Source organism: Ahaetulla prasina, chromosome 7 (genome assembly GCF_028640845.1).
Source record: "Ahaetulla prasina isolate Xishuangbanna chromosome 7, ASM2864084v1, whole genome shotgun sequence".
In the NCBI taxonomy this organism is placed as follows: Eukaryota; Metazoa; Chordata; class Lepidosauria; order Squamata; family Colubridae; genus Ahaetulla; species Ahaetulla prasina.
This window is the reverse complement of record NC_080545.1, coordinates 84,663,719-84,689,268: the sequence shown is the minus strand read 5'-3', so window position 1 is coordinate 84,689,268 and position 25,550 is coordinate 84,663,719. Positions and strand designations below refer to the sequence as shown.

At 37.2% G+C, this 25,550-nt stretch overlaps 1 protein-coding gene across 1 annotated transcript in view; it reads right to left on the bottom strand.

The window, feature by feature from the left end:
- CACNA1C (calcium voltage-gated channel subunit alpha1 C) overlaps window positions 1-25,550 on the bottom strand; it is a 614,085-nt gene that overhangs the window by 241,317 nt on the left and 347,218 nt on the right. The gene's annotated exons all lie outside the window — the stretch shown is intronic.

Genomic DNA, 25,550 nt, shown 5'->3' with positions numbered 1-25,550 from the left:
TACAATGTGCTTTCACTTTGGGTGCAAAATGAGTTCCGCATGAAATCAGGTTAATGGACCAAAATGCAATAAACTCCTTTATCGGTCAGGAAAGGGGGGGGGAAATTCTCCTACTCTCCAGGAGATAGCCCCAAACCTGAATGAAAGCAAACCACATACTATCAAGACTGTTTGATTATATTATGCCGTATCCGTGACTTCTGTTTGCTGCAGAGCTGCTGGTGACTTTACTTTAGTGCTCAAGCTAAGGCTATAAAAATATGGGTGGCCATTAAATGGCTGTAAATGATATAGGTTTCGTGAGTGAGCAGGGGGTTGGATTAGACCCCCAAGGCAGTGGTGAAATCCAATTTTTTTTACTACCTGTTCTGTGGCTGTGGCTTGGTGGGCACGGCAGGAGAAGGATACTGCAAAATCCCCATTCCCTCCCCACTCCTGGGGGGAAGGCTATTGCAAAATCTCCATTCCCACCCCATTCTGGGGCCAGCCAGAGGTGGTTTTTCTGGTTCTCCGAACTACTCAAAATTTCCGCTATTGGTTCTCCGAACTGCTCTAAATTTCCGCTACTGGTTCTCCAGAACCTGTCAGAACCTGCTGGATTTCACCCCTGCCCCAAGGTCCTTTTCAACTCTTGTTATTCTGTTCTGTTAAACTGTTAAGAGATTTTGTATTGCTCTGCTGCCTTTAGCAGTCATTTGAATTTTTGAAGCTAGGATATGACTGCCCTATTCAAATATTCACATGATCAGTTGCTTCTGCTGATTGCCAGCCAGCCAGCCAGGACAGGTTCCTAGAAATAGGGTAGCTTCCTGTTTGGATGTGTGAGCACAGGAACATTCCCTCGAAAGCAACACTGCCATGGATATTAATTCTAGGATACCTGGTGATCCTATTTCAGAAAAAAACAGTGAAGCCAAGGAAGAAATCCATAACATTAAGGACAAAACCTTGGTCTTTGCTGAGAGGTGCAAAGCAGATGTTTCCAAATCTATCTGCTGCAGGCACTAAAGAAGCTGCCATTTACATATGTTCTTAATTCTTAATAGGCTCTAACTCCTCAGGGAGAAATAGGACAGCTGCTTACAGGAGAACAGCTGGCTGATTGCTGATCACGCAGTTGTCCGTAACCCAAACCATATGATATCAACTTCAAAATACAGCAAAGTTTCACTGGGATCAGATGTCAATCCAAGATCATGGCCCTTAATAAAAGCTAAAAAAACAAAAAGCTCAAAATTTGTATTACTAAGAGTTTGTCAAGTTGCAATACAAGTTTCAAATTATTTGCATTTTGCGATTGGCTATTAGTAAGTAAGTATCTATTCTCAGTTTACAGATAGATTAAGGAAAGGTGTATGTTAGTCCATTGTCGTTTGCAGATCAAAGCCTAATTTGAAATTCAGATGTTTAACTTATCAATTTAAGGAGCCATAATTATTTCAGGAAGCTAGAGATAGGAAAATTGAGGTGCCAAGATCCTAAGCGGTTCTCCAAACCCTTCTTCCTTTTGGGGGTGTAAATCTATGTGTCTGGCCTGGAGGCTTATGCGTATCTGTGTCTCCAGAGATGCTACCTCATTATTTTGAGACGTGAGCTCTACAAACTGCTAGAGAAGATCTAAAATAAGGACAGAGCATTTGTATGCTGTTAATCTGGATTTAATATTAAACAATCCCTGTATTTGTTAATGTCAGAATATAAAGCTGCTTTTGTAACCTATAACATTGCAATGGAAAAATCTGAATGGCAGTTCCATTCTCAGGAATTGTAATTAACGTTACATGGTGTTTCAGGGAAATGATTTAAAGCCTGTAAACACAGAGAGAATATGCTTATTCTCTGCACTATCTCAATCGTACTTCATCTTTCTCTGCAAGGAAGCAGGTGAAATCTGTATTTCCTCTCTTGCCTTGTCAAAGATACACCCTAGCCAGCAAACTACTTCCAGATATTGTCACTGAAATACAGTTGATTAAAAAACCCGATCACCATTCTGAGATAGTCTTCAATTATGTTGGACAAATGCCTTACATTGCTTTTTATGTTAGGCTTTATTCTTTCCACAGGCTCCTATCATTCACTCCAGAATTACTGTTCTACTATTCCAAATATAGCAGAATATCAACTGAGTCCTTCCATTCTTTCTACTTTTGAAAGTTTCCCCATTTATCTTCAATATTTACATTATTTTTGTCTTGCTGTCTTTAATAATAGTATATATCTCCAACTCAGTATATATAATAGTATATATAGCCAACTCAGAAAGCTCAAACTGCCCAAGGAGCTGCTGATCCAGTTCTACAGAAGAATTATTGAGTCTGTCATCTGCACCTCTGTAACTGTCTGGTTTGGTTCTGCAACCCAACAAGATAGACACAGACTTCAGAGGATCATTAGAACTGCAGAAAAAACAATGGCTACCAACCTGCCTTCCATTGAGGACCTGTATACTGCACGAGTCAAAAAGAGGGCTGTGAAAATATTTACAGACCCCTCACATCCTGAACATAAACTGTTTCAAATCCTACCCTCAAAACGACACTAAAGAGCACTGCACACCAGAACAACTAGACACAAGGACAGTTTCTTCCCGAACGCCATCACTCTGCTAAACAAATAACTGCTTCAACACTGTCAAACTATTTACTAAATCTCCTATTAATCTTCTCATCATTCCCATCACCCATCTCTTTCCACTTATGACTGTAACTTCGTTGTTTGTATCCTTATGATTTATATTGGTATTGTTTTCTGATTGCTTATTTGTACCCTATGACTATCATTAAGTGTTGTACCTTAGAATTCTTGATGAACATATCTTTTTATGTACACTGAGAGCATATGCACCAAGACAAATTCCTTGTGTTTCCAATCATACTTGGCCAATAAAAAAATTCTATTCTATTCTATCTGAACACTCATTGCAGACATTTTGTTGAGTTCATTTGCTAATTTATTTCATGTAATAAATATTTGTTTTGTGGAAGGCTCAAGAATGGGTTCCATGCTAGGATGCTGATTGGGACTTGGGGACTTCAATGTCATTCTGTATGAACTGAAGGCATGTAGTAAAATACAGCTACTTCTCGATTTATGACCACAATTGAGCCCCAAATTTTCATGGCTAAGCAAGACATTTGTTGTGAGTTTGCCCCATTTGAAGACCTTTCTTGACACAATTGTTAAGTGAAGCACTGCAGTTGTTCAGTTAGTAACACAGTTGTTAAATGAATCTGACTTCCCCATTGACTTTGCTTGCCAAAAGGGGATCACATGACCCTGGGACCAGGGGAGACTGCAATTGTCATAAATACAAGCCAGCTGCCAAGTGTCCAAATTTTGATCATGTGACCATAGGGATGCTGCAATAGTTGTAAGTGTGAAAAACTGTCTTAAGTCATTTATTTTTAGTGCTGTTGTAACTTTGAATGGTCATTAAACGAAGGATTGTAACTCAAAGACTACTTGTATTATATAATGCAACCCATCAGTGTCCAAGAGAGAAAATAAGAACTGCCCAAATGGCAGATTAAGTCATATATTTAATTTTTAATATATTCACACCTATCAATTTATCCTCAATAGTTAAAGGCAAAGGTTCCCCTCACACATATGTGCTAATCCCGACTCTAGGGGGTGGTGCTCATTTCCGTTTCAAAGCCGAAGAGCCAGCGCTGTCCGAAGACGTCTCCGTGGCTGGCATGACTAAATGCCAAAGGCACACAAAACAATGTTACCTTCCCACCAAAGGTGGTCCCTATTTTTCTACTTGTGTTTTTTATGTGCTTTCGAACTGTTAGGTTGGCAGAACCTGGGACAAGTAACGGGAGCTCACCCCATTACGCGGCACTAGGGATTCGAACCGCTGAACTGCCGACCTTTCAATCGACAAGCTCAGAGTCTTAGCCACTGAGCCACCACGTCCCTGCCCTCTATAGTGAAAAGCACACTATTATATAGAAAATCTCTGGCTCTGTTAAATTCTCTGTTTGCCAACGAGAAGCTGTCATATCACCCTCCATGTTCCAAACTACAATTCTAAACTTATCTCTGGATTGAGTATTTTTCTGTAGATAATACTTTCCTCAACTGGAATAATAGGAGAATGAAGAAGATTACCTCATCTTCAGCCGTACTTCTAAGATTAACTTCGTTTATTTATTATTTTTGCAAACATCTCAAGGGAGCAAACATCTCCTTCCTCCTCCCATTTTCCCCTCAACAACAACCCAGTGAGATGGGTTGGACAAAGAGTGAATGAGCGGCCCAAAATCACCCCCACTGGCATTCATGGCTAAGGCAGAACTTGAACTCAGAGTCTCCTGCTTTCTAGCCTGGTGCTTTAACCATTAGACCAAACAGGCTCACCAAGTTTCTTCCTTAGTAGCAAAATAAAAACTAATTGGAATAAGGCCCTGATCTATCCAGATTGTTCACCCAATCACATTCATATGCTAAAGTGTCAATGACTAAGGAAAATCAATTTTCCCCATTTTTATAAATGTTTCTACTTAAATCTCTGAAGTTCTAGTATACATGATGCATAATAAATGTCTACAGTATTTCTAGGGATGAGTACATCCCTAGAGATCTACCACCAATCGCCCACATATTAATGGCTTTTAAAAAGCTGGCAATCTGGCTGAATATGTTTGTTAGCACTTATGATGCACTTATTTCTGAGATATCATCTTAAAATAAACTGAAAATGTGCAGTTGTGATGTATGGCAACTATACGCCTGTAAAAGAGTTGGATGATTAAGTTAATACACATGATTCAGCATTCCACTTTTCTAGTTCTAAGTAATATATGCCTCTTTTTGTCATGTTCCTAATGTTTGTAACATTTTTCAAGGCAACCGAACTTCCTGGAGCAGAGAGGCCCAGATTCAGGCTGTACCACTGGATGCTAACCTATCTACTAAAATAGGGGTCTCCAATCTTGGTCCCTTTAAGACTTGAGGACTCCAACTCTGGGAGTTGAAGTCCATAAGTCTTAAAGGGACCAAGGTTGGAGACCCCTGTACTAAAAGACTTACAGTATCTAATTCAACTTTTCTAAATGATATTACCAAGGCTATGTTAGGATCCCCCCCCCTTTTTTTTTGTTCCTTATGTAATTAATAGCAACCATAAAAAGAAAAAAAACCCTATGAAATATTTATTACAATAATCAGTCTAGGAGGATGAACTGATAAACACGTGACCCACTATACCAAAATAAAATGCTGCAGCATTTGGAATCCTACAGTTTGTCTTGGCAGATTTGGAAGCTAATCAAGAGTCTGGCCTGGTTAATCCTTCCTTGGAAGATCTTTAGGGAATATCAGCGCTGTATGGTAGATTGGGAATTTTTTTTAAATCCTGGAAGGGGCTGATGATAAACACAATGCTAGTGCCAATAAAATTATCTGAGTGGTCCATGAAATCACCAAGTAGAAATCTGCAAAGCCAAATGTTGTGGGAAGGAACATTTTGGAGAATTCTAGAATGTTTGCTCCTCCTTTGAACCATGGCAATCCAGCTGAATGGGGTTGGGTAAGTCCAGCAGTATTTAGGCCCCATTCTCCTCAGACTGATGGTTAAAGCAACCTGGCTCAGAAGCAATTTACATTGACCTTGTACCATTTCCAATTTTAGCTGAATTTATAATTCTTTTAGATATGCATCATCTCTTTCCCTGAACATGAAAATCTGCTTACAATCTAGTCATACTGTATTTGAATACCATGGAGTCTTGTACTACCCTAAATATTAAAATAAAGTATGGCACAGATTTTGTTCATAATTCCATGTCACCCTATACCAAATAGAAATTATTTTAGCTTCACAAACTATTAGCTTATCCTAAAAATCTTGGAGCACCCTACTTTTCCTCAGTTTTTCCTTCCTCTTCCTTCCAGTGAAGGAAAATTGCTTACTCAACATTTGGGTTTTTAAAAAAAAATACTCCAGCATACTCATGAGTAATGAATAATGAATTGAACTGGAAACATGCTTGGCACATAGCAATTTGAACAGATGGCAGGTGGATCAAGGCAGTCATAGAATGGACCTCACTTGAGAAAAAGCATCCACGAAAGAGACCTAAAACAAAATGAATCAATGACATCAGCAAGTATTGCGGGCTCAATTGGCAAAAAAAAGCTCAGGACCGTATTGGTTGGAAATATGCAAAAGAAGCCTTCATCCTGCAGTGGATTGACAATGACTTGATAATGATGCAGCGGTGAAATCCAAATTTTTTTACTACTGGTTCTGTGGGCGTGGCTTGGTGGGCATGGTGTGGCTTGGTGGGCATGGCAGAGGAACAATACTGCAAAACCTCCACTCCCACCCCACTCCAGGGGAAGGATACTGCAAAATCTTCATTCCCACCCTACTCTAGGGGAAGGATACTACAAAATCCCCATTCCCTCCCCACTCCTGGGGGAAGGATATTGCAAAATCTCCATTCCCACCCCACTCTGGGACCAGCCAGAGGTGATATTTGGCGATTCTCTGAACTACTCAAAATTTCCGCCCACCAGTTCTCCAGAACCTGTCAGAACCTGCTGGATTTCATCCCTGTAATGATGACTCATGAGTAAATTAATACACTGTGTATTTTATTATTACTGTTCTTCAACTGTAATGTCCTGTACTTCTTCAACCTCAAGTATGTCACTGTATTGATAATATTAACTGTTTATTGTAGGGACTGGTATTATTTTGCCACAAAACTAGATCTCAGAGTTGAATCAAAGGATGTATTAAAATATTGAAGAAATGTAACACATTCAGATAGATTGGGGATAAAAACATCTATAAAACCTAACATAATGCAATTTACTACTTCAACCCGGGATGAGTGGGTGGTTGAGGAGAGGGAAAGAGTGCAAGATGAATTCCATTTTATTTAAATGTCTGTGTTCTTCACCAGAATTTCCCGAAATGTTCCCACTGAATATTATATCAACTTATTTTAGCACTAACCAATTGTGTGAGATGTATTTTAAGAACTCTGTGGCAAGGAGCAATTTGTAAATGGAAAAAAAATTAAGAAAGTAGCCAAGAAAAAGAACTTGATGTTACAAATACTGGATTTCTCGATTAAATGTTATCAACAAATGCTGGATTTATTACGGGAGAATCCTTTTTGGTGTGATTATGTTAACTCACAGTTAACATAAATTCGGTTGAATAAAACTGATCTTTAGTAATACAGAGCCAGAAGGGGATACTTATAGAATCAACTCTATAAAACAGATTCTGAGACAGATTTGTTGATACTGGGTTGCTTCCAAACACATTCTGTTGCTAAGGAGACATGAGGTCCAGGGTTTTTTTTTTGGTTTTTTTTAAACCAACAAAGGATTTAGTAGATTTTTTTTAAATCCAGGAGACATTGTCAATGTAGTAAATAACAGTCTTTCCTTTTGTCACAAATAAATTTACAGTACCTCATATGGTCAAAATGAAGTCAAAAGGTAGCAAAATGAATCAAGGAGGGATATGGCATAAGAATAATGATTTGAAGTATTATATCTACCAAGCCTGCTTAAATAAAACATGTTTTTGCAGCACCACAGACCCCAGTTTCTAGAATAAATATTTATGAAGGTTTATTGATTTATGAAGAATGAGACAGTCATTATGCTCTCTGTGATGCCCAGGTATGGTCCACTTGTGAGTAAATCTACCTCTACCCAGTATCAATTTTGGGAGCAAATAAAAGCTTCCATTTGCTGCTTATCATATTGCTCTTCCATCAAAACTAAACCAAACAAAACCATTTTTAAAAGTTAAGAACATCAGTGAAAAGACATGAAAACCTTCCCGACATAGGTTCAATTTTCCATACAGAGTAGTCTTTATCTGGTGGAAATAAGAACCATTTCAAATATGAATTAGTGCCTATTGATTCATACACATATTTTGTGCACAGAAACGATAAAAGAACAAACTAGATTCTTTCGGAACAAAGCCTGGAGTAATCTTTCAACACTATTTATTTAAAAACTGCCGAAGTCTGTTTTTCAAATATGACAGCACAGGTAATACGCTTATATTGATTGCTATTATCTGTCATTGACATAATATTTACTATTTTACCTGAAACCAGATCTATAGACGTGTATGCAATGCTGAATTTCTGAGCAATTTAATAGTGTACAATGAAATGAGTAGAAATAAGAGTGGATATATTTATGACATCTAACTTAAAATGAGTTTTCTGCCTGCTCAATTATATAAGATTATCAAAGTTCAAAGCTGAAAGTACTTCATCTATAGAATCAGTAATCCTTGCAACCTTCTCTAAAACACATCCATAAGATTATCCCCAGATAATGCATTTGGCAAAACAGCATTGCTGCAAATTCTGCCAATTTCACCAATCGTTCCTTCATTATGGGTATTTCAGACACTTTCCATCTTTATGCATATAATACCGTAATCTCACTGCAGTTACTATGCATAAAAACCAATCTTCCACAAACCTCTTTTTGTTGTCTGTCCATTAGTCCCAGAGAGAAAAGATCTGGTTTCAGCTGAATACTAAAATTAAAAAAACTCTAAATCACTATAGAAGAGCCAAGGTGGCGCAGTGGTTAGAGTGCAATACTGCAAGCTAGTTCAGCTGACTGCTAGCTGCAGTTTGGCAGTTCAAATCTCACTGGCTCAAGGCTGACTCAGCCTTCCATCCTTACAGCTGACTCTGTAAACCACTTAGAGAGGGCTGTAAAAGCACTGTGAAGCTGTATATAAGTCTAAGTGCTATTGCTAGCAATTGCTATATGTGTTTGAATGCAAACATTTCTATTGTTTTTTTACAAGGCAACCAAGCATGATAAAATGATTCTTCAGGTTTTCCATCTTTCCAACATCAATCTGAAGTGCCTTCATACATTCTATACTAGTTTTTCTGGTATCATATACCAAAGGGATGTCATTTAAACATTTTTTTCTTTTAAATTGTAACATAATATGGAAGTTCTTTCAATCACGTTTTCCCATTGTTCCATATGTAAATTATAACCAAAATTCTTATCTCATTTTATCATACATTTTTTAATTTTTCTTCAGTAGGAAGGCATCTCCACTGAATTGTGGTTCTCTTAGCTTATTCAAATAAGTGAAGCTATGGATGGAGTTTCCCATGAATTAATGGAACAAGCTACAAAAGCAGAGTTCATCCACTGTTTATTGTGGGTTCCATCATCTGGAACTGGATGCAAAACAGTGGTTCACAGGGAAATATAGAAATTTAGGATTTAACGTATTAAATATGCAATTAGAAAATACATTATTTTTGCTATGATGTGGGATCAATCAATCAGAATAGAGCTGGAAGGGACCTTGAAGGTCTTCTAGTCCAACCCCCCTGCTCAAGCAGGAGACCCTATACCAGGGGTGTCAAACTATGCGTCATGCACTGGCCAAGCCCACTCCCGGTTTAGCGAAGGGGGAAAAAGTCACAATATGTCACTTACGACACAAGCTTGAAACCCCTGCTCTATACCACTTCAGACAAGTGACTGTCCAGTCTCTTCTGAAAAACCTCCAGTGATGAAGCACCTACAACTTCAAATATTCATATGAGTTGGTTTGTTCTATTTCTAGCATTGTCAAGATCATGACTAGAAAGGAAATCACAACTATTACCCTTTCCACATGCTGTAATTCAAATCATCTCTATAAACGTCTCCTGCAAAGCTACGGTATTAATTAAAACAAAACAAAACAAAAATATTGGCTATATCGTTTCCAGTAGAGTATTTAGAATTAAGGTCCAGCATTCCTATTGTGACATGCTCAGGCTGGGAATTTATTTTTCTCTAGCAAAACAGGCCTTGTTTTTTATTTTTGTTTTTTAAAAGGAGGGTATAAACAACCACATGCAACTACATTTAACATGTAGCTTGTCAGGTTTCCAGGAGACACTCATTATTTTCTTAAAGAAGCTAAAACGTGAATCCACATTTCTATTTTTTTGCTAAATAACCAAAGATTAAAGACTACACCCAGACATGCTCTTGATATTAATTGCTGTTATGAAAAGCCAGCAAAACACTGGTAAGGTTAGAACAACAACATTCAGCCCATTTAAGGTCTGCATGTCTTCTTTTCTTTATCAGTTTTAAAAAAAAACTCTGAAGAATTTGTTTAAATCTAATCTGCTTTTATATGGCACTGACATCTGACACAGCACCATGATGTGCATCATGATTCATTTGCCTTGTTTAATAAGTTGTTACTTCTCATGCTTAGATGCCTGGGTTCCCTGATGCGGTCAATTAAGATAAGTAGGTACATCATAACACATTTTGGGTCATCATACTTCTTAATCAAGCTTTAAAAAAAAACAAAAAAATCCACCTTTCTACAGCTTATTGCTGTATTTTTATATTGTTGAAACATTGTCTATGGCGGCTACTTAGAAAACTGATGGAATCTTAGCAACACATACTCTACTGGAGTCCACTGCACTCTTTTTTAGATCTACAATACTATCCTGGGACCATGTGAGGTGGGTTAGGATATCACGGAGCTCCAGCTACTCAGAGAAAGAAATTCTGCACATGATTTTGTTGCTCCGGCATCTGAGTATTGAGAAGCAGTAAAGTCATTGCCCCGCATGATGCTGCTGCAGATCCCAGGGGGAGGGCCAAAATCTACTGACAAAGTAATAATCCCAGAAGGGTATGGCTAGCTGATGAGAGCTAAATAGCTTGAAATAGATCTATACTTGTCTCCCTTTATTTGTCAGTAAATATAAATTTAACACAAAATAGTTTGTCGTGAAAGCGACTGCCTGTGAGGGCTCCTGGATTGGGGCTGAAAGGTGAAAAGGAAGCGGTATTCTCCCTCCCATATTTGGGTAGACCAGGTTGCTTCAACAGAAAAAACCCACTTAATCTTTCCCCTGGTGTAGCTGACAAAGTGAGGAGAACCTGTGGCTTAGAGGTTAATATATCTGCCTAATATGCAAGCAACCCCAGGTTCGAATCCCAGAAGGGCATGGCTAGCTGATGAGAGCTAAATAGCTTGAAATAGATCTATACTAGTCTCCCTTTATTTCTTTGTCAGTAAATATAAATAGGAATCAAGGTAAGGGAAGAGTTTCCACAAATTGAGAAGCAGACCATCAACAAGCTCTAAAGCAGCATGTTATTTTAAAAAATATTCTCTTCTCTTGATACAGCAAAAACTCCACTGGTAGCACCTTATGGGCAACTTCACATGTAGCATTCGGAACATTCCAAGATGAATTCCATGCCACTCTGGTCCCACGATGTTCTTCTTGTTCGGCAGGTAAGCCTCAGTTCAGTTGTATGAATCTGAGATTGCTGCATACACACACACACAAGCTCAGGGTTGGACTGTGGAATCCTTGACGCTCTTGCAGCTTGGTTGTTCGTTTGCAGATGTTTTGTTATCCAACCAGGTAACATCTACAGTACTAAAAGGGAGTAGGGAGTGAAGTTCTAGAAGGGAGAAGGGAATTACTGTATACAAACAGAGAACAAATCCCATTCCCTTCTATTACCGAAGATGTTACCTAGTTAGATAACAAAAACATCTACAAGCAAACAATCAAACAAGCAAGCACAGAGAGCACTCCACAGAGTTTTTGCTGGCTGAGTTCAAGGACCTTTCATCCCATGCAATTCTGGATCCATCTTAATCTGTTTGCAGTCAATAGGAGGAGATAATTAGGGAGTGAAACACCTCAAATCTGTCATTTGAGTACCTTCTCAACCCAGAGCTGTCTTAATGCATCGCCCTGCTGGGCACTTGCCTTTGGGCCCCACGATAATAGGGGCCCTATACTAATCTGTGTATGTTAACCCTTCAATGCATCTTGTATCATACAAATACTGCAACGTATTTATTACATTCTACTGCATTTTTAAATTAATACTAACATGCAAAATATATGTTTAATTTTATCGACCATTTACATTTTTATTCCTGTGAGTAGTTGTCATATGGGCCCCAGTACACTGCTTTGCCCGGGGCCCATAATGCTGTTAAGATGGCCCTGACTCAATCTTCCCACAATTCCTTGATAATAGGCTTTAATATACATCCACATATTATACAGATATACCAGAGAATTACAATGAGTTGATAAACATTGTCTTGGCTTCTATACAGATGTCCCTATGTGAAAAATATCTTTGTCAAGACAAGAAGCTTCTGTTATCTTTTACACTGTTGACTGCAATGTTCCAGAAGAGCTGATATAAAGAAACAAGGAAATGTGTGAATAGCTATACATAGCACTCCACCAAAGCAAGTATTTTTCAATTTCCTCAGACATACATTTTATATTAGAGATTACCTGAATTATTGAATGATTTATGTTTCCAGAATTTTAATAATATGTTCCTGAGAAACTCTGGGAAAGGAAGTAAAGAAATGCCTAGGTGAACAGTGGTGTCAAGACTCACACAGCTGAGGAAGACTAAAGAAGTAAGAATTAGAAAGAGTTCAGATTTTTATATATTTTAATCTATCGACCAAACTGTATAATAAGTTTTTTAATTTATTTTTAATTGTACATTGTTTATTTTTATCTTGGTTGTACACCGCCCTGAGTCCTTTGGGAGAAGGGCGGTCTAGAAATCTAATAAAATAAATAAATAAATAATAATAGGTTTAATGCTAATCTTGGGGTAAATACAGAAATCTTAGAAACTGTAAGAAGAATTTCCAAGGTTCATTTATAATGAATTCATTGAAGCAAAACCAATAAATGGTTGGAAAAGCTTCTTCCCAGGAAATAAGTACCCAACAGACGTCGCTTCTCTCTCTTGATTACGTCTAATTTTTCTTCTTACTTTCTCAGTCAGCCAACAAGCTCTTACAAGTAGCTGAAGACAAAATGAATAGAAATCATACATTTGAGTCCATGAAGTGGCAATGTTAACAATGAAGCAGGCTTGCTTCTTTGCTTTTATTGCATCTGTAGTTGCTTATTCATAAAGCCCCTTTATGATATTCATTCAATTTTCACTGATCGCAAGACTCCTTATGAGTAAAATCTAGTGTGATAGCTAGGTATAACATACTATAATGTTATCTGGGATTCTTTGGGACTTGTAGAAGCTGATGAAATGGGTAGGGTTCTCTATAGGATAAACACCACCTGTGGAGTTGATTTCCCCTCTTGGCTCCATTGAGGAAGTACAAGCAACTAGGTATGAGAAGTGGTGAGAGTTTTTTTTGACAAAAGAAGAGGTTACAATAGCCTTGAGACAAAGATGCACCTGCTCCTGGAGAAGCCATCTTTCCAGCTACCCATATTGGAGAACTATCAACCGATCTTCAACATTCCATTAAGACAGTGTTATATGAATGGGCATTTGTTTAACTATGGTTTTTATATATATATATATATATATATTTTATGAATGGGCTTCTATGATCTCTGCACTGATATGTGACCATTTTGGTATCACATAGTTACATCATGATGTTTTAATCACATTATTGTGAATCCCTTGGAGTTGTGGGAACTTAGTGGTATATAGATACTCATAAATAAATAGATAAATTTATTTTGTGGCTGTGGTTTGGGTTCTTATATCTCTCAGTTGATTTTTTAAAAAAATAGAATTCTATAATACAGTGCTATTGTATGTGTGCAGGACAACTCATCATATCAATGAAGAAGCGACTCATTCTGTTAGGAACATATTTACTAACATATCTGCAATTCTAAGACAATAAGCTCATTCATGTCACAAAACTAGAATGATCAGATTAGAATGTTGACAACTAAGGGGCAGCCAAGAGCTGCTGCATCAGAAATAATAAATGAATACACATCTTGTATATGACAATGATATTCCAAAAATCAGAGACCATCTTTTATATTCATGGGTACCTACTAAATCTGATGCACCACAGATATGGAACAACATCGTTTGACCTTAATTCATGATGTTTAGAACCATTCACTCAATCATTCTGTCATGGAATAAACAAATTATGTGAAAGAATGTGCTCAGGAATGTATCTATTGCTAAACGATTAGTAAGGCTCCACAATGAAACAGTTTTCACCTTCAGATTTCTCTTTCTTTTCCTCCTGTCAATCTCTCCTTAGCATCCCACTGTTTGCTTACTAAAAGAGCATTTTATATGTGCCTATGCAAATGAGAGTATTCAGCTGAATTGCAGTCATACTTGTAATTATTTTATTTTGCTTGTGAGATTTATCTGCTGCCTTAATACAAGCAGACTCTGGGCAGCACACAGTAAGATTTGTTTTTATACACTGCCGTATGCAATAGTAATTTATCCTTATTATGTGTTTTAAACAAAATGCTACTGTTACCAATATCATTTAAAGCATTGATAGTGACATAAAAAGACAAATGAAATAACACCTAAAATAGTTTTAAAACAAGCAGAAATACGATAAACTATGTAATCATATCCAGTAGTTCCTTATCCTTACCAAATGGCATCCCATATTAACAACTTGGCTTGTCTATGCAATCTATACGTCTTTTCATATAAAGAACACTTGGCAGCTTCCATAATACCAGGAGGAAGTAATAGTAATATGTTTTAAACCAGTACCCTCCCTTCCTCAGTTTACTTATAGTACTGAATTTCTGGTCTGCATTTGTCCACATTTAGTAGTTAACAATACATCTGAGATACCCAAGAAAGCCAAATATTTTAAGCTAGTGCACATTAGAATGTTTAACTTTTGCCACAAGTAAGGTAGCTCATGCTTAAAAGGTAAGTTATTTTAAAACTGCTTATTGGCAAGGCACTGTCTGGAATTAACGTCTGTGAAATCATGTACTACAACAAACTAAATACCTTGGAGCTATTTTCTCTCAGCTCATAGAGTATGCTAACTTCTTGTTTCTTTGGAGTATCCCTGGGCTGCATCTGCTTTAAAAATGCTAGAGGGTAAATCGCACATTGCATTGCAAACCTGGATTCCTAACCCACTTGTTTGTCTAATAATGCTGGCAAAGGAGACAGTGGATAAGTGGCCATTATGTTTAACCCTTCTACTTGCCAGGTTTATGTCCCACACCATTTCCAGCTAGTTTCCAGCTCTCACAATACTAGACAACTCAGTATCAACAGTAGAAACCTTTAAATTTCTAGGTTGTATCATATCGCAAGATCTAAAATGGACAGCTAACATCAAAAACATCATCAACAAAGGACAACAAAGAATGTTCTTTCTGTGCCAACTCAGTAAGCTCAAACTGCCCAAGGAGCTGCTGATTCAGTTCTACAGAGGAATTATTGAGTCTGTCATTTGTAGCTCTATAACTGTCTGGTTCAGTTCTGCAACTCAACAAGAAAGACACAGACTTCAGAGGATAATTAGAACTGCAGAAAAAATAATTGCTTCCAACCTGCCTTCCATTGAGGACCTGTATACTGCACGAATCAAGAAGAGAATATTTACAGATCCCTCACATCCAGGAAATAAACTGTTTCAACTCCTACCCTCAAAACGACGCTATAGAGCACTGCACACCAGAACAACTAGACACAAGAACAGTTTTTTCCCGAAGGCCATCACTCTGCTTAACAAATAATTCCATCAACACTGTCAAACTATTTACTAAATCTGCACTACTATTAATCTTCTCATCGTTCCCATCACCAATCTCTTTCCACTTATGACTGTATGACTGTAACTTTGTTGCTGGCAATCCTTATGATTTATATTGATATATTGACCATCATTTGTGTTGTAAATGTTGTACCTTGATGAACGTATCTTTTCTTTTATGTACATTGAGAGCATATGTAGCAAGACAAATTCCTTGTGTGTCCAATCACACTTGGCCAATAAAAAATTCTATTCTATTCTATTCTATTCTATTCTATTCTATTCTATTCTATTCTATTCTATTCTATTCTATTCTAGTTTTCTTCTTAATCATATACAACATTAGGGGGAAGTTAAGCATCTGGGAAAATGACCCAAGGTGACCTTTTTTAACAAAGGATGCAGATAGTCCTCGACTCATGACCAAAATTTGGACCAGAATTTCCATTGCTAAGTAAGGTAGTTGAGTTGCACCTGATTTTATGGTTTTTATGGTTGTTAAGTGAAACATGGCAGCTGTTAAGTGAACTACATAGCTGTTAAGCAAATCTGGCTTCCTCCACTGAGTTTGCTTGTCAGAAGCTGGCTGAGACGGTCACAAATGACAATCACATGACCTGGAGACATTGCAACCATCTTAAATCCATGCCATTTTTTATTTATTTTTTATTATTTGAATTTATATCCCGCTCTTCTCCGAAGACTCAGGGTGGCTTACATTGTGTTAAGCAATAGTCTTCATCCATTTGTATATTATATACAAAGTCAACTTTTATTGCCCCCAACAATCTGGGTCCTCATTTTACCTACCTTATAAAAGATGGAAGGCTGAGTCAACCTTGGGCCTGGTGGGACTTGAACTTGCAGTAATTGCAAGCAGCTGTGTTAATAACAGACTGCATTAGTCTGTTGAGCCACCAGAGGCCATATTTTGATCACGTGACCATGAGGGCTGCTGCGATGGTTCTAAGGGTGAGGACCAATAGTCAGTCACCTTTTTCAGTGCCTCTGTAACTTTGAATAGTTGCTAAGTGAATGATAGTTAAGAACTATTTGCAATTAGTAGGCATTAAAAAAGACTCATCCCCAAATCCACGTGAGATTTGCAAATGCACTATTTGCAATTTTAACATAATTCTATAAAAATAAAAATTATTAATGATAAATAAACACTCTTCAGATTCATCCCCTTCTGTGTCATTGTTCAAAGAGCAAAAAAGATCCTCGACTTAGAACATTCATTTAGTGACCATTCAAACAGCAGTGAAAAAATCATCCCCATGGGCACATAATAAAAATTTGGGGATGCTTGGCAATTGGCATGCATTTAGGACAGTTGTACTGTCTTGGGGTCATGTGATCACCATTTGTAACCTTCCCCGCTGGCTTCCGACAAGCAGTCACTGGGGGAAGCCAGATTCACTTAATGAGTGCAGTGATTCACTTAACAAATGTGGCAAAAATGATCTTAAAATGAGACAAACTCACTTAACATCTGCCTCATTTAGTGACAGGGATTTTGGGCTCAATAATGGTAACAAGTTGAGAACTGCCTGTATAAGAAGGATTTGAGTAGGGGGCAGTGGTGGGATTCAAATAATTTGACAACCGGTTCTCTGCCCTAATGACCAGCTGGGTAGGTGTGGCTCAATGGTCATGTGATCATGTGGGCGTGACCAACTCAATGTCTCTCATGTCAATGGGCGCTTCGCCTTAGTTGTTACAATGTAATAAGGGTTAATCAGAGAGGCAGTTTCTGTAAGCAGGGCAATAAAGATTGGGCTAGAAACACCACCAGAATGTTTCCTTCCTGCCTTCCTTACAGGATTAGCCCTGTAAAGTGGAAAAAAAAAATAAGCAGTTCTCCCAACTGCTTAGAAAGTTAACAACTGGTTCTCCCGAATAGGTGTGAACCAGCTGAATCCCACCACTGGTAGGGGGAAATCCTTAAGTTAATCTTGACTTCTGATGACTCTATGGAGACATCCTTGGAGAATTTCTTTGGCAACATTTTTGGAATTGGTTTTTCCTTGCCTTCTTCTTCCTGGGCCAAAGGTTAGTTCCTGGCCACATGACTTTGTGCCTAAGGCAGGACCAGAACTCCCAATTTCCTGTTTTCTTGCCTGGTACCTTAACACTACATCAAACTGGCTGCCATAAGGAGGATTTATCTAAAATTATTTGGGTCTTTGAAAATGTATAGTTGGGAAAACCAATTATCTCAGGCAACATGTAGTCCAAGGAGGACAGGTTTGTTTTCCCCCTTCAAACAAACAATATATTCTAAGAGGGATAATATTTTTGGAAACTTGCAGCAATGTCAGGGAGAGCTGAAGGAAGGAAGGAAGTTCTCTGTTCCTGTTGTGCCCAGGTGAAAGAAAGAAAGAAAGAAAGAAAGAAAGAAAGAAAGAAAGAAAGAGAAGAGAAGAGAAGAGAAGAGAAGAGAGAAATCATCACCTGAAATCTGCTTGTCTGCTTTCAGAAGACATTTGGGAACAGACCAAGCACTGGGTGAAATGGCTCAACACCATATCCAGCAAAGAGTTGAAGAAGAAAGTTACCAATTTCTTTTATGGTCTCGCCCTCCTCAATGACATTGAATCCTAACTGCAATAGAACTTCCAAAGCAGTTTTACAGGATAGAGGAGGGCAGCAGAGGTACCTTTCCACCTACACAGAGTGAAATTCTTAAGATACTTTTGGATTTTCCCAGATATGTGAGGTTATTTTTTAAAACATAATAATAAAAACCCCATAAATGCATTATAAAATATTATGCTTTGGCTAAATCGAATTTCTAAAATTTGATGCATAGAATAGAGAAGAGACCATAAAATATATATTCAAAATGTACCAACCCTTTAAGGGAAAGTAAGATAGAGGGAAGGACTAATAATGCCCTTTCAATAAAAATGTTAATTTTCTGATAATACAAGCATTGCAGCAAGTTGTGATGCATTGTAAACCAATCTTCCCGCATAGCCTTCAGTAGACACAAAACCTACTTTGTACACATTTAAACTTCATTTTGCACATTTGGACCAATGGTAGAAAAGAATCGCCCATGATTGGCAGGTGCAAAATTGTCTCCTTGATCTTCATTTTTCTTGCTGAAGAGCTTCCCTTTTTCGATAGGGAGCTTAATCTATCCATTTCTGAATAATGCAGAGGCAGTTTCCTCTCTTGTATTCTTGTGGCATTGAAGATATTTTAATTTACGTTTTTAATCTGCAGGAATTTTTTCTCTCAGCAGTTGTCTCTGTCCAGCAGAACAAATGTCTTGGGGAGACCTTATTTATAAATGAAATGATATTTATGTTCCCTTTTGTAACCTCTCCCTTCTTGAGATCTCTAGCTTATCTTCGAACCCTAAAGCTTCATTCATTTGCTTTGTATTGGGGTCATGGATCTTTTTGTCTTGCTCAAGTGACCTTTCAATTCCATGAGTAAATATAAAGGACATGTTTAACATTCTGCGCACACTGCTCCTTGTGAACGGAGAAAAACAGAACTAGACAGAAAGAAAAATAATAAATCCTTGCAGATTTCACCATCACGGTCACAGTCCTTGTCTCTTTTTCTCGAACCAGCTATCATTTCAGAAACTGCATAAAACTGTTCATAGCAACTCCACTTATCAAAGGAAGAGGCAACACAAGAGCATGAACATGGGTTTGATAACGGAAAAAGGATCAGTCCTCCACTGCCCTTAAGAAGCCTTAAGGACAGCCAGGTTCTAGATGCTTAGAATACAGTATTCACAAATCAATACAGAATATGAGCTAAAATACATAAGAAAAGAAATACATGGAGAGTTAAATAGTCAACCGAATTAAAGGGAAACAGTGTCTTAAAAAGAGATTTTTTATATATATAGATAGGGCATACCAAACAACAGGTGCTTAGATTAATTACAATATGTTTATTAATTCTTTTTTTTTGTCCAGAGAAAATATTAGTGTATTTAAGTATTCAAAGGATATGTGTCAAATGAGCAAGGGAGTGTTTAAAAGAAAATGGCAGCCAAATTGGACATTTAATTTAATTTATATTGTATACTGAATATGGGGCTTGACTTGTGGTGCACCTTCTGTATATGAGAAATACACACACACACACACACACACACACACACACACCTTTTCATTACATTTTTCTCTTGGTCATCATAACCATGCTCTGATGTGAACTCGGCTGAGAAATAAATCACACAGATCTTGATGGCTGAATTGGGATTAAATGCTGTAACTCCTCAGTCTTAATCTGATATTCCAACAAAGCTGATTCTAATTTTGAAAGTAATCAAGAATGATTGTTTATTCTAGGAAATTCACCAGAAGTGTCACGGTGAGACTGACTGGAAAATAGCGGGCTCTGACGAGCCTCACGAAAATCCAGCCAGACAAACCATTGTCAGGGTGTGTGTGTGTCTTCGGACTGGAACCATTTTGGAGGGACGGAGAAGAAGGAGAGGTGCCTCGGAAGACCTAGAGGAACAGACAAGTTCCTCGAAGGGTCGGAGGCAGATCTCTGAACTGGCAGCGGGGGTGGGGGCCATTAAAATGACTGCTCTGAAGCTGAGGCAACTGGACTAAGATCTGTGCAGGAGTGATGTTTGAATGGAGTGATTAGCCAACTCACAGGTGATTTTTTTTTTAAAAGCTTAAAAGAGGTCCCAGCACAGAAATAAGTGGCTAATTGGCACTTGAGAATTTTAATTGGAGGAAGAAGAACAAAGAGGAAGTTAAAGGACTAAAGCCCAAAAAAGAAAACTTTCTACCTGGATTTAAAATTGGATTTGGAGAAATTGGATTTAAAGTGGAACTTGGAGAAATTAAAAACAATAAAAGGAAAAGAAATTGAAGAAAAAGTATTTTTTATGTGGATTTAAATGTGTTACTTTGTTGTTTTTGGATTTGTGGATTGGAGAGAGACATCTGCTAGTGGAAAGAAAGCCCTACAACGATTGCTTTGAAAACTGAGGGAACAATAAGGATTTTGACTACCATGAGAAATTTTAAGGAGTATTTGTTTATGTTTAAACAGCTGGGTCTTGACTTTGAAAGGAGGTGAAAAAAAACAAAGCCTTAAATTGGAATGAACTAGATAAATATTGAACTGGATATTATTTGGAAATAAAAAGAAAGAGATAGAGACTACATGAACTGGAATCTAAATTAAACATAAATTAAAATAAAAAAATTTTTGAACTGACAATATGGAGCAGTGGGAGTATGAGGAACTAATGGCGATGCTTAAAAATGTGCATGAAGCATTTAAGGGTAATAAAGAAGCAGAAGCCTGGTTAGAATACACAAAAAGGGAAAAAGAGAATATAAATGAGAAGCAAGAACACAATGTTGAAGGAAAAATAACTGAAGATAAAAAGATAGATAATTACACTGAGATTGCGAGTGACCAAAAAAATGGATGGGGGAAAATATTCCTCAAAAAGAAGAGAAGGAAATGGGAAAAGACTGGGTAAAAACAGGGGGAGAATTATGAGAGTAATAGTCTTAAAAGTTAGAGAATGGATTAAAGGGAAAAGAAACAATAAATATAAAAAGAAAAAGAAAAGGAAGAAGATAAGAGAATGGGATAAAGGAAAATAACTGAAGATAAAAAGATAGATAATTACACTGAGATTGACAGTGACCAAAAAATGGATGGGGAAAATATTCCTCAAAAAGAAGAAGATAAGAGAATGGGATAAAGGGAAAAATAATGGAGAGAAGGAAATGGGAAAAGACTGGGTAAAAACAGGGGGAGAATTATGAGAGTAATAGTCTTAAAAGTTAGAGAATGGATTAAAGGGAAAAGAAACAATAAATATAAAAAGAAAAAGAAAAGGAAGAAGATAAGAGAATGGGATAAAGGGAAAAAATATTGAGAAGTGGAATTTTGGAGAGGCCAAAAGAAAATGGTTAAAAGGGGAAAAATAATGGAGAGAAGGAAGGGAAATAAAGCATTTGTTAGTTGATATAAGGGAATTGTGTTAATAGTAGAAATTGTATGTAAGAAGCAAACAAGATGAAATATATTGTTTATTGTAAAATGGATCAGCAGATGGAATATGAAATGCAATCTGTTTTAATTTTAAAAATAACTGAAATTAAGATATAAAATTGAAATGTTAGTAAATGATAAAATAAAATAATTAAATTGATGTTAGAATAAGAAATTAGGAATTAAGGAAAACAAGAGGTGGAAGGTTAACTGAATTAAAAGGTTTCAATATAAAAAATGGAATAAGATGAAATACATTATTAGTAATCAAAAAATGTGCTGGAGATTTTGAGAAACATATTCAATAAATGGAGAAAAAATCGGGGTTGCTCGGATACCATTTTGGAAAATATTGAATTGAAAATGAATACAACAATGGAGAGAGAATGGAAAGAGGAGTAGAGAGATAGAAGGAGGGGAGAAGAGAGGAAGGGGAGAGGGGAATAGAAGAAAGGGAAAAGGAGAGGAAGAAAGGGATGGGAAACAAGAGTAGGAGAGAAGGTCAGAAAGGGAGGAAGGAAGGAGGAGTGGGGGAAAGGAAGGTGAAGTAGAGAAGGAGAAGGATAGGAGGAAAGAAGAAAGTAGAAAAGGATAGAAGAAGAGAGGGAAGGGATAGAGAGGAGAAGGTGGAGGATTGCTGTAAAATAAGGAAGATGGAATGATAGAAGGGCAGCCCCAAATATACTTAAACTTATTAGGATGAAGAATGAACTAATATGAAAGTTAAAAAAGAATATATATGATTAGCAAAGGATAAGATAACTAGTTGAAATAATGCTAAGAAACTAGGAATGGAGGGCAGATGGTGATACTGTGTATACAATAAACATAGAAGTATTAAGACAAGATAAAAAAGTAGGGAAAAAGAAAATTTTGGCAGAAATTGAAACTATGTAAAGTGCATTTGGATATGATAACTTGTATAAAATATGATTCGGTCAATAGTCTGTTCATAAAATATGTATCTGAAAGAAAAAATCAATAAAAGGATTGTTTATTCTTTATTTTATGCATTCAACTCCAGCTTTTTTGGAACAGCTCACAACCGTTTCAAATCACAATTTACTTGTTCATTAAACCCATTTGCTTAAAAACACAACTATAACAAAAAACAGAGCTAGGAACTCCAGAAACACACTAGAAAGCAGATCGGAATGGATCTGCCCCATTTAGTGGAGAAAATATTCTGAACTATTGACACAGCTATCAAGTTAGCTCTTGTCACCTCAGAAGGAGAACCTGTTTCCAGTAATTCTCAACACACCCCAAATCTCTAAAACATGTCCAAGGTTCCATATAGATATTCAATAAAATGGAAGGTCAAGACCCATCCACAAGCAATGCTGTAATCCAAAAACTCAAGTACAGGTCCAGAATGTCATTAGTTAAAATAGCCTTCATTCCACTAGACTATTCTTGCCAAAGGTCTATAGAATATATAGGTAAGATTATATATACCCTCTTGACAGTGGTGGGATTCAAAAAATTTAACAACCGGTTCTCTGCCCTAATGACCAGCTGGGTAGGCGTGGCTTGGTGGTCATGTGACCGTGTGTGGGCAAGCCCAACTCAACGTCACTCACATTGATGGATGCTTTGCCTTAGCTGTTACAATGTAATAAGGGTTAACCAGAGAGGCAGTTTCTGTAAGCAGGGCAATAAAGGTTAGGCTAGAAACAACACCAGAATGTTTCCTTCTTGCCTTCCTTAAAGGATTAGCCCTGTAAAGTGGACAAAAACAAAACAAGATTTCTTCCAACAACCAGTTCTCCGAACTGCTTAGAAAGTTAACAACCGGTTCTCATGAATAGGTGCGAACTGGATGAATCCCACCACTGCCTGTCCAATACCAAGCACTGAGTACCTACCAGGCTGACCAAAGCTTTAGCCCCCAAACTAAACCTGAAACCAAAATGAGACATATTTAAAGAGTCACAGACCCAGTATCTTGTAAAACTGTCTCTAGTTGTGACATATTCAAGAAACAATACTAAGAACTGCAGAAATGAAAAAAAAGTGGGATATGACTTATGGATAACAGTCTTGCCTGGGAATATGTAAAAATAGATCAATTTAACTTTTTTACACGTTTCTTTTTCAGATTAAACAGGAAGGCTAATAAGACTTCACTGGTACAAAACTATGTAATGAGATACTCAGTATTAATCCATACCGCATAGACTTTGGGGTAATGGGAGAATTTAGTAGCTCATTTTGCTAGCATTCACAAGTCTTTTCATTTTATATAACTGAAAAATTAAAATATAAAGCAAAGTTCATAGCTTTAATAAAACAGTAATGATGCTGATCAGACAAACCACATTTCCTTAAGTGATTTCCAAATTATGAATCAAATCACATTATTATTTTTGGAAGGCTTTTGCAGACTACTTCCTTTCCACCCACATATATCCTTAGTAATATCTTCTTTTGTATAAGCTACGTGTTATTAAAAATTAGACTGAGAACTGATCTAAACAATTTGTGCTAATTGGCAAAGTTGCAAGCAAATCAGCAATTAATGCTTGAAAGCATAGCAGTCATTTCTGGCTGGGGAAACTTTCATTAGGAATGCTGGCAGATTTCCTTCATCACAAACTAAAACAAAATTTCTTGATAAATACTTTGGTAAAAGGATTGAAATTTCAAAAGCCTCTCGTTCATTCGGTAATAAATGTTATCTCTTATTTTAATACAAAATATATGCCAACTGAACTAATGCAAAGTCAAGTGAATGGTCTACTTAGCCCAGGGCTGGCAGCTCCAAAGTCATTCTTCTTCTCCATTGTGCATTTGTCAGGTAGCACCAAGAATCATGAGCACAGGCACCCTATTATTTGTAAATTAATAAATATTGCATCTAGTTCTGGGCACCCTACTTTAGCATGCACACTGAGCAACTGAAAAATGTGCACAGGAGAGCAACCAAGGTGATAAGAGCAAACTCTTAAGAAGAGATGGGTGGGAGAAAGCACTGGGTATGTTTAATCTGGACAGTTGTCTTAAATATATGGCAGATTGTCATGCAGAAGATGGGACAGAATTGTTTTAGAGTCGTTCCAGGAGACAAGACAAGACATAGTGGGTCGAAGTTTGAGCAAATTTCATTTGGGGATCAGGGTTAATTTCCTGGTGGTAAAAGCTATTCAACAATAAAACAAATTGCCTTGGGAGATGGTAGGCTCACCTTTGATAGAAATGTTTAAAAGTGGCTGAATGGATATCTATTTTTATTTATTTATTTTTGTCACACAGTATATATAAGCATAAGCATGTCAGTGATGGTAGTGTATGGATTTCTCCATGGGCAAGGGTTGAACTAAAACAGGAGTGTCAAACTCACGTCGTCACGGTGTCTTTATTTGTAGTATTGGGACTTTCCCCCTTTGCTAAACTGGGCGGGGGGGAGGGGGAGCACGTGACGCAACTGGCCTGCAGGCCGTGAGTTTGACACTCCTGAACTAGGTCATCACCAAGGATAGTTACAATCCTTAGAGTCTATTATTTGGTACCTTTTCTAGCTGTGTCTCAGACTAGAATCACTGGAGCCGTAGTCTCCTGGTTATAAATATAGGTGCCCTCCAAGGTAAGTATGGAATCTGGGAGACTGGATGCAGAGTCATAATAACTTGTTAAACTCTTAGTATGTCATTTCTTAGACTTAGACAATATTCAATACAAAGCAATTTTATGCAATAACCAAGACAAATTCCTTGTGTGTCCAATCACACTTGGCCAATAAAAATTTCTATTCTATTCTATTCTATTCTATTCTATTCTATTCTATTCTATTCTATTCTATTCTATTCTATTCTATTCTATTCTATTCTAACAAAGTATCTATAAATAAATATCTTTCTATAAAAGATTACCTTTCTATGCTTTGACATGTAAACCTATCCCAGGTCAAGAAAGTGACTTTCCTGTCTTACGCTCGACTGCCTTGACTTCAGCAAGTTAA